Source organism: Stylophora pistillata, chromosome 10, assembly GCF_964205215.1.
Source record: "Stylophora pistillata chromosome 10, jaStyPist1.2, whole genome shotgun sequence".
NCBI classification, from domain to species: domain Eukaryota; kingdom Metazoa; phylum Cnidaria; class Anthozoa; order Scleractinia; family Pocilloporidae; genus Stylophora; species Stylophora pistillata.
Window position 1 is genome coordinate 27,468,061 of NC_142528.1, and position 10,926 is coordinate 27,478,986.

The 10,926-nt window shown below is 42.5% G+C and overlaps 2 long non-coding RNA genes across 2 annotated transcripts in view; both read left to right on the forward strand.

The window, feature by feature from the left end:
• LOC148722478 (uncharacterized) overlaps positions 1–10,926 on the forward strand; it is a 69,241-nt gene that overhangs the window by 29,114 nt on the left and 29,201 nt on the right. The gene's annotated exons all lie outside the window — the stretch shown is intronic.
• Positions 864–9,975, forward strand: LOC148722480 (uncharacterized). Its single transcript, XR_015992856.1, has 2 exons — positions 864–1,989; positions 8,804–9,975. It is a non-coding gene; the product is annotated as an uncharacterized LOC148722480 (long non-coding RNA).

The following is a 10,926-nucleotide window of genomic DNA, read 5'->3' on the forward strand; positions in this document are numbered from 1 at the left end:
AGTTGACACTTTGTATTTGTAACAAGTTATTCACCGACGGTCATAAGTATTTGCCATAAGTCATACGTTTGAAGAGTAGCATTCTGATCGGTAAAAATAGATGATGGTTTATCATCTGTGAGTTGTCAACGACCGTTCTTTATCTGAGCGTAAATTACTTTGTTGTTTAGTGAAAACGTTATATTTATAGCCCCGGTTTTCAAGATTTTGTACCTCAATTAATAGTTTTAATGTTGTTGTCAATCGGAATAAACATTACTAAGGAAGATCGTATTGTTAGCGCGTGATTTGCTTCGCTCGACTTAGCGGAATAAAACGACGCACTATAAGTTATCACACCAAGGATTACTAAGTGGATTATTTGCTTACAATCAGGATCTTGAAGATAGCGGTTACGTTAATAAAAATAGGACATAATCCGGAGGTAATTTCATTTGCTCGACGTCGAGGCCACATATTCGTTCCTCATCACCGTGGCTGTGGATAACACGTGAAGTAGTCTATACCATTAAATCGCTTAGTTTTTAAGAGTGTCATACTCAATTGAACAGTATAGCAGGTCGCTATGTAAGAAGAAAACATAAGACCATCGTCCTGTCCTTTTGAATTGAGGCACGATTTCATTTTGTGGTTTTTATTCTAAAAGCGTATCGGGGGCCTTTATGTGAACGCTGTGTAGTCCGGAGCACGAACTTAACCTGTCGCGTGTCTTGGCGGAGTGCATTGTTTGGGGCCAAAAATCAATGAATTGAATCAGTTATATCTTTATTCACATAATTGTCTATTATGTAAATAATAGACAACTATAGCCCCCGTGTAAAACCCACGCTACGCTACAGTGCACTCGCGTTAGTGTAATTCGCCGTCGCACGTCGCAGTAAGTCTCCAAACATGTTTGAGGTTCATTCTATAACCCTGTCAGCAGAGATGGAAGAATTTTGGTGTAATGCACTCTTTGGGGCTTTTCTTGGTGTGATCGTGACAATCCTGTTCTTGAAGCTGTGGAAGAGTAAAGAAAGAATGGCAGAGAGAGGAAGAAGACTAAGTGGCTGTAATAACCCGCCTGAGAAGCTCCCTGTAGAAAATGACGAGAGACGCGAGAAGACGCCTCAAGAACACGAGGAGAGGTTTTAATTGAAATGAGAGTACGAATTTATGAAATGTGGATTGTGCATCAGGGCGAAGACCCAGCTTTTAAGCGTAACGAAAGCGTAACAGCTCTCTAACATTTAAAACATCCCTGTCTGTGATGTACAACTGATGCCATTCATCACAGAATACAAAAACACACTAGCTCGCTCGTTATTTGGCAAGTAAGTTTAACTGTGCGGAGACTAGGGGAATTAAAGCGCCAGCCTGTGAATTATAGAGCTGGCACTTTAGTCGTTTCGGTGGCATCATATCAAATACATGTCCTTTCAATCATGTGAAATTATCTAAGTGCCTGCTACAAAACTGAAAGCGGGAAATTAAGTCCGTCTTAGGGCGCTAATATATGGACAGAATTCTACACCAGCAAAGGGCTTAGAGAATAGCGAGGTGATTCCTTTACTCGAGCCGAAAGGTAATTTAAAATTGACAAAATGCAGGGAATTTTGCTCTCGGTTCGTTCTATTTTTGTCTACATGTTCTGACAGTTTTCAGTTTCAGTTCCAGTCTGTCAATTTCCTCGGAAATACGTAACCTGTCTGTTTTCATGGCGATTTATGGAAATTTACTTAAAAGTTAGTGGGCGGGCGGTTCGCGTCATTCATATAGTTGAAGTGAGTACTGACCAGTATTGACTTTCCTCCTGGTAAATACAATTGATTTGGGACGAACTTGAAATGTCATCCTACAAAGTATTTCAAAGCCTACTGATCGGCACGATCAGTGGAGTTATCTCTGCGGGCATTGTCAAATATTTGGAGAGTAAAGGATATGGCCCGAAAGGAGCGCAAGAGAAAAACAGAGAAGTGAAGATGAAAGAGGAACGGGATAATCATGAAGGTCGGTGTTCAAACTTTTAGTTCATTTGTAATGTTTTCATCATCCTTTGATAGACGCCTACATTTCACGCATTTTTTTTTGTTTTATTTTAGTTTTAGTTAGTAGTTTGCGATGTTGCCCGCCAGTGTTCTTCGTTCATTGGGATACGCTTCTCACAGGAAATTTACATGCGTGCAAGATTTTTTCACCTAATATGCAAATGAGCCACTACCACTTAACTGCGTATTGTAGTCGCAAATCCACAATTTGTTGAGAAACTCCAAATAATCGAGATCACATACTCTTCTTAACTTTACACGATTCGATTATGTAGGAGCCTTAGAAAATTCGCAGTCAATCAAGCTAACGTTAACTAGAAGAAAAAAAAAATAAATGTGTCCACTGATTGCTCCTCGTGTTCGCTTAGCCCGCTATGCCTTAAGGAAGGCACAGGCCTAGAACAAGACTCTAGAAGAAGGTACTAGAACAAGAAATCTTTTTAGAAAAATGAAAATGTTCAATAAAAGGTAACAACACTTATTTTGGTGAAACCTGATTATAAAAGTGTAACAGCGTACACTAGAGCATCCGTCCGTAACACTTGAGATCGTGTGCTTTGTCTTTCATGGAACCCAATAACAATAGTGTTGAACCCAGCGCACGCCAAATATGCAATCACTCGTAACACTGCGATCGTGTGGTTTGTTTCTTTTATTATGATTTTTTTTTTTATCAAAACCTCTTAGGAGAAGTCTAGCAGCTTAGAGCTACGGTTATCGCATGTGGTTATTTTTGGTGGATCAGCAGGGGGCATGGTATTAGACCTCCGTCCACACGAAGAAGATTGTAAACGCAAACGCTAGTAAACGCATATTCTTATCTCCGTCCACACAAAAACGATCATCGTTTACGTAGCGTTTTCACCCGTCCACACGAAAACGCTCGTAAACGCGTTAAACGATGTTTGAGCCTACAATCTGCTTCAGCGCCTTGTTATCAAGTGTTAGCGTCCATGTTGTAAGGTCACCACGTGCGTTTGTTGTGATCGAGAGAGAAGAAAAATGTCGACCTGGTCTGGTCCAGAATCTTCTCTCTTTGCTCTCACATCTGCATCGAAGTCGTTTTACTCGAGTGAAAGTGCTTGTAGTAATGGATAACAATATTGAGAGGTTTAGTCTTCTTCTTTTGTAGTTTTCCTGTATATCGATTATTGCATGATTCAATTGAATGCTCGCAATTATAATTGAAATAAGCGCAAGTACGACACAGCTCAACACTCGTGTGTACGCCATGTTGGAAACGCACGCGATAAAAGAGACTGGCGCTGACATCTGACGTTAGCATTTTCACAGCGTTTACGAAAATATACGTTTACGGCCGTCCACACGAAGACGCATAAACGGCGTTTTCAAATTTATCCACTTTGTAGAGCGTTTTCGAATTTATGCGTTTACGGTGAGCGTTTTCATCGTCTTTGTAGTGTATAGGATGCCAACGAGCATGAAATATGCGCCATGTAATGCGAGGCGTGATGGTGTGATGTAATACCCTCGAGACCTGCATATATACAGCATGTGTTTAATTATTTAGTTAGTTCTCTTAGGTACGTGAATAAAACCGATTTCATTTTAACCGCTGTGTACTACATTGGCGACGAGGATTTTGAGAATTGTGTAGATTTAGAGGAATTCAAGGATTTCGAGGTTTTGTCCAAGGTTTCAGGAGTTTCGTCCGGGAATTCGTAAGTGATTTCGCCAGGGATTTTATTCAGAGATGCCGGGACACGGTGGATCAGACGAAACGACAAGCGGTGCTGTTGGCAGTTCTGTTAATGGTTCTGGAATGGCTACAGTTGCTTTAGATGTCAGTGGATTGGAACCATTTAATCCGAAGGGAGAGGCACACAATTTAAGTCAGCGGTGGAAGAGATGGAAGCGAGCGTTCGATTTGTACGTGACGGGAAAAGGTGTTTCGAACGACGCTCAAAAGCGAGCTCTTCTGTTGCTCGTTGCTGGTATGGACGTTCAAGAAATTTATTTCACATTAGCCGGTGATGGCGAGGATGTGAGTTTTCAGGCAACACTTCAGGTACTTGACAATTATTTTGTTCCCAAGTCAAACGTTCCTTTTGAGAGACATTTGTTTAGACAAATTTCGCAGGAGAGTGGAGAAACTGTGGACCAGTTTGTGTGCAGATTGCGTCAGCGAGCAGCGACTTGTGAGTTTGGCGTCAACGAGGATGACTACATTCGGGATCAACTCATAGACAAGTGTTACTCCAGCCACTTGCGCCGGAAGTTCCTGGAAAAAGAAGGGACCGTTACTTTGGGTGATTTGTTGCGGGTTGCGAGATCCCAAGAAGCAGTTGATAGACAACTGAAACAATTCAACACGGACCAGGTAGACCGGGTCAATGCAGTGAGAGGAAAAGTGGATGGAAACAAGAATCCCAGAAAATTGAAGACGTGCTTTAGTTGCGGACGGGAAGGACACTTTAGTCAGGATTGGAGGTGCCCGGCGCGAGGTCAGACTTGCGGGAAGTGCGGTACGATAGGCCATTTCAAAGACAAATGCCCCCAATTCCATCAGCGAGGCGGCGCCCAGTCGGGATCCAAAGGAACGAGGAATAGCAGAGGTGGATTTCGTCGGGGTGGACGTGGACGCGGAAGACTGGGGCAAGAGGCAAATCTAGTGACTCGCGGACATGCCTCCCGAGAAGAAGACAAAAAAGATTTTGCAACACCAGCTCGTCAGTCAAGACCCGATTATGCCTTTTCAGTGGAACAGTTGGATGACCACAGGGAAGAAAGAAGTGCGTTGGTAACGCTGATCATCGGTGGTGTGTACGTACCAGATGTTCTTATCGATTCGGGAGCTTCATGTAATGTTATGGGACAGCGGACCTGGGAATTACTAAAGCAGAAGGGGATCAAGTGTGAATCTCGGAAGTCTGCGAAAGAAATTTTTGCTTATGGTGGCGTAGAACCTTTATCGACCCTAGGAACTTTTACAGCAGATGTCACGCACGTTGGGTGTGAGTTTAAAGACGGAAGTAAGGCTGAATTTATAGTGGTTGAAGGCGATGGTCGTACGCTGTTGGGGCGCGAAACTGCCGAGGTGCTAAACCTGCTACGTGTTGGTCCTTTTCAGGCAAAAACAGTGTTGATGGAGGACGACCAGACGGCAGCATTAGAGGAAAATACAAGGAGTTATTTAGTGGTGTTGGTCTTTTGAAGGGTTACGAATTAAAACTGCATGTTGATGAGTCAGTGAAGCCTGTAGCGCAGCATGTACGTAGGATTCCATTTGGGTTGCGGGAGAAGGTTGATGCAAAGCTTGATGAACTTTTGAGGCTGGATATCATAGAGGAAGTGCCAGAAGGGCCGTCAGGATGGATATCGCCATTGGTGGTTGTTCCCAAAGGTGACGGTGACGTGAGGGTCTGTGTTGACATGCGCCGAGCGAATGAAGCAATCGTCAGGGAGCGGCATCCAATTCCAACCGTCGAGGAGCTGTTACATGACTTGAATGGAAGTACTATGTTTAGCAAGATTGATCTCAAGTGGGGTTTTCACCAGATCCTGCTCAGCGAGGAAAGTCGTCACATTACTACTTTCGTCACGCACCGAGGGCTGTATCGGTACAAGCGGTTGATGTTTGGGGTGACATCGGCACCAGAAAAGTATCAGCAAATCATCAGAGACGTGTTAAGGGGTTGTGCTGGGGTTGCCAACATTGCGGACGATCTTATTGTTCATGGAGGTGACGTGGAGGAACACGACAAGCGTCTTTTTGCTGTGTTGGATAGACTGAGTGAAGTGGGGTTGACGGTGAACGGAGACAAGTGCCAGTTTAGGTTGTCGAAGCTTACGTTCTTTGGCCATGAGTTGACTAGTGACGGTATAAATCCATGCGAAGAGAAAATAGCCGCTATTAGAGATGCAAGACCTCCCAAAGACGCAAGTGAAGTACGATCGTTTATGGGTATTGTCCAGTATTCTTCGAAGTTCATGCCAGACGTAGCGTCCGTAGCGAAGCCGATTCAAGAGTTGACCAGGAAGGGCGTAGTGTTTCACTGGGGAAATGAGCAACAAGCAGGTTTTGAAGAACTAAAGCGTCTAATCACCCAGGCGGAGACACTGGCTTATTTTAAGGTTGGCTGCAGAACGCGAATCATTGCTGATGCATCCCCAGTTGGTTTAGGGGCAGTTCTCACCCAGCAGCAGAGAGGCATGTGGAGAGTTGTCTCATACGTATCAAGGAGCTTAACTGACGTCGAACGGCGCTACAGCCAAACGGAGAAGGAAGCGCTGGCCTTGGTTTGGGCATGTGAACGGTTTAACATGTATGTTTCTGGACAGGACTTCGAGTTGGAGACCGACCACAAGCCTCTGGAGCGTATCTACTCCAGTACTTCGAGACCTTGCGCCAGGATAGAGAGATGGGTCTTAAGGCTACAAGGGTACGATTTTAAAGTAGTGTACCGCCCAGGAAAGACTAATATAGCAGACGCGTTGTCTCGCTTGAATTCGGATCACGTGGACCATGGAGAGGAGTATGACTATGTTAGAGCAATTGTTGAGGACTGTGTACCCGTTGCTCTATCACCTAGAGAGATTGAGGAAGCTTCCTATGATGACGAGGAATTGACCCAGATGAAGAAATGTGTTAAGACAGGGAACTGGGACCAGTGTATAATTCCCTCGTATGCACAGGTCAAGGACGAATTATGTCTGTATGGTGAACTCTTGCTTCGAGGCACAAGGATTGTGGTTCCCAGGCTCTTGCGCGACAGGATGGTGCGGTTAGCACACGAAGGGCACCAGGGTATAGTCAAAACGAAGTATCGTCTCCGCAGTAAAGTTTGGTGGCCAAGAATGGACAAAGACGTTGAGAAGTTTTGTAGAATTTGTCATGGCTGCCAGGTCACTTCTGGATTTGACCCCCCAGAGCCGATGTCTCGCGTTTTTCCTCCAAGTGCCCCTTGGCAGGACTGTGGAGCAGATCTACTAGGACCCCTACCCACAGGAGAGAGTATTTTGGTGGTGGTCGATTACTATAGTCGATTCCTAGAGGTTGCTATAATGAAGTCTACGACAAGTTCCAAGGTCATCGAAGCACTTGCACCCATGTTTGCAAGATTCGGTTTTCCATTCTCGCTAAGGACAGATAATGGCCCCCAATTCGTGTCTGAAGAGTTTGAAGCCTTTTTACATACGAATGGTATCGAACACCGGAAAACGACTCCATTGTGGCCACAAGCCAATGGAGAGGTGGAACGCCAGAATCGCTCGTTACTGAAATGCATACAGATCGCACATTTGGAAGGAAGGAACTGGAGAACTGAGTTGCTGGTATGGTTGACGGCGTACAGATCCACTCCGCAAACGACGACAGGGACTACACCCTGTTATATGATGTTTGGTCGCGAAATGAGATCCAAGCTGCCAGAGCTAAAGAGAGAGACAGTTGGTGTGCCAGGCGAGGAAGTGCAAGAGCGAGATTGGTCATGTAAATTAAAGGGAAAAGCTTACGCTGACCTTAAGAGGGGTGCCACGCCCAAAAGCATAAGTGTTGGCGACACGGTTCTTGTGAAAGCAGAGAAAACCAACAAGCTGTCTACCAACTTTAACCCTGATCCCTTTAAGGTTGTTCATAAGACGGGGTCAGAGGTAACGCTCAGGAACGAGACTGGCATTGAACTGAAAAGAAACACTGTGTTTGTAAAGAAGTATAACGAGCACGGAGATGTATCCAATGGCAACGAAGACCAAGTGGTACAGGTAGGTTCTGCAGTACGAGTGGATGACCCAGGGGGAAGCAAAATTTCAGAGACGACAGTCGTACCGATGCCAAAAGAGATTCCTGGAACATCTGAAGATTCTCAAGAACAACCTAGGCATTTCCCAGACAATGAAAATACCGGAGTGGGATGGCCTGTTCGGAGGTCGACCCGGACTGTAAGACCGCCCGATCGTTATAAAGCCATATAAACTGAATATGAACTGAATATGATATGAACTGAATATCTTCAACTTCTTGTCCTTTTATCGAGCGACTGGTTTAATTTAAAGACTTTGATTTGTATGTTGAACATCTAGGAAAGGAGGGAATGTAGTGTATAGGATGCCAACGAGCATGAAATATGCGCGATGTAATGCGAGGCGTGATGGTGTGATGTAATACCCTCGAGACCTGCATATATACAGCATGTGTTTAATTATTTAGTTAGTTCTCTTAGGTACGTGAATAAAACCGATTTCATTTTAACCGCTGTGTACTACAGTCTTCGTGTGGACGGAAGGCCTAAACGCATATAAAAGTTTGCGTTTACTAGCGTTTGCGTTTACAATCTTCTTCGTGTGGCAAGCCCCGCCGGACCAAAACTCAAGGTCTTAAAATGATTGAGAAGAATATGCTACCTTTCTCAAACGTTAACATCAAGAAATGGTTAGATATTCTAGTCTTCTCGGATAGGGACGAATAAATGGAGGTCCCGTCTCCTACAGGGTTAGGGGCAGGAGATGTTAATTTCCCACGCACGAGATCACTGTGTGATGGATATCCTCCCCTGGAGTGGGATGGGTGGGAAAACAGAAGGTCCACATCAGCTATATAGCTGCTACAAATTCAACCTCCTCAAACAAATAAAAAAAATGATGATGAAAAAATGAAAATGATGATGACAAAAACAGACGTAACCCGGCGGAAATTATGCACTATATGATTTCCGTGTTGTAACTGTAAAGCTTCTGATAAATCAGCGGACTTGGACACATAATCGAGTAAGGTACCAAAACTCTGGTGATGAAATTTTTTGTCTTTATTTCAACAGACAGCAACAGCTGTTAAAGAAGAACGTGTACCGTTGCGGTGTTCCTCAAGGGTCGTGTCTTGGACCGATTCTATTTATTATATATGCATCTAAGCTCTTTAAGATCATTGAACACGAGCTCCCTTGTGCTCATTGCTATGCTGATGACACCCAGTTATATCTGAGTTTTAAACCTAATACTACATCTCAAGACCAAGCCTTGCAAGCAATGGAGAACTGTATTGGAAAGATCAGGAAGTGGATGATTCAGGATAGACTGTTAATTAATGATAGCAAGACTGAACTGATTTTAATAGGCTCAAAACAACAATTATCTAAACTACAGCCAATCAGTATCTCCGTTGGCAACTCGGTAATTAATAATAGCTCCGAGGTAAAAAATCTAGGCTGTTGGTTGGATGCTAACCTAAGCATGTCTAAGCATATTACAAATATTTGCAAATCTGCATTCTTTTATCTTCATAACATTAGAAGCATTAAGAAATATTTACACGAAGACAGTCTCCATACTTTAGTTCATGCGTTTATAACGAATAGATTAGATTATTGTAACAGTCTTTTGTATGGTGCCTCAAAGGAACTGATAGCTAAAGTACAACGTGTACAGAATGCAGCCGCAAGACTGCTATTGAACGTTGGAAGGTACTCGCATATTACTCCTATTCTATATGAGTTACACTGGCTTCCAATCCAGGCTCGCATTAAATTTAAAATTCTTCTACTTACTTTTAAAGCTTCATAATTTACTTCCGTCATATATTAACAGCCTCATATCTATTAAATCAAAATCTTCTTATTGTCTTCGATCTAATGACGGTCTTTACTTAGAGCCCCCTAAGGGTATGATGCTGAAGACATTTGGTGATCGATCTTTTCAGGCAGCAGCACCATACTTATGGAACAGACTTCCTCATGAAATTAAAATGATTAAGTGTTTGGATAAATTTAAAAAAGCTATTAAAACATTTCTGTTTAATGAAGCTTTTTGTAATCATTAACTTATATATATTACATTAAAATAATTTATTCTTATGTATTTTTAGCTACCATTACTATTGTTAATTTTTATTTAGATATATAAGGTTTTTAATTTTTATTCAGTGTAAAGCACTATTGATCTGTACATGTAAATAGGGCTATACAACTAATTAAAATTTATTTATTTAAAAAAATTTATTTATTTACCGTTCATGACTGATTTGCTGTGCGAACTTTATGAGCTGATACTCTTTACACCAAGTTATAGCCAAGAAAGTTACCAGTCGGCAAAGTAACCATCTTGATCAACGACTGTTAATCGTTTGTGAGTGGTCAATGACCGTTTGTAAGCTATCAAAGCGTGAAATGTTTTGTCATGGTTTTTTTTTTGTTATTTTTTGTGCCCTTTTTCAATATTTGTAAACCTCATCTGTAGTTTAAATTTTGTCGTCAATCGGAGTAAATATTAAAGGAGATCATATTGTCCGCGCGTGATTTGTTTTGTTCGACCTGACGGAATAAACTGACGCACCATATCTTATCTCACCGAAGAAAAAGAAAAAGTCACCAGACTCCACACGATTATTTAGTGGATTATTCGCTCACAATTCTGACCTTGAAGATGATGGTATCATTACTTAACATACGACATCCAAATAGGACCTAATCAGGAGGTCAAGATGAAATTTGAAAACGGAGCCGATATTAGCGTGATTTCCACACCGAGAAACCATTATGCCAATCATAGCAGAAAGGGGAATCCCCGAATCAGCGCTGCGTTCAATTCAAACGGATTTGTAATGCTCAAAATTGCGTTATGTCTTTTTTTAGATGATTCTTTTAATTTTTCGCTCGAGTCAACGGACCAGATACGTAACTTTACAATCGCTCAGTAGTTTCCGCTCGAATTTGATCGCTTTCCTCTTGAATTTGATCGCTTTCCTCTTGGTCTAATTACAGAGTTTTATTATTTTTTCACGGACGCTTATTATTACTCTGATGGTCATTATTCCACCTTGTCTAACCAATCGCCCTTAACCTTCTCAATGTATCTAACTAAGGATTCATTTCATAATTACCTTGACTGTAGACAAAACGCCTATTTGCGATGATTGCGGAAGCCCAGTAGAAGCAAATATATACAG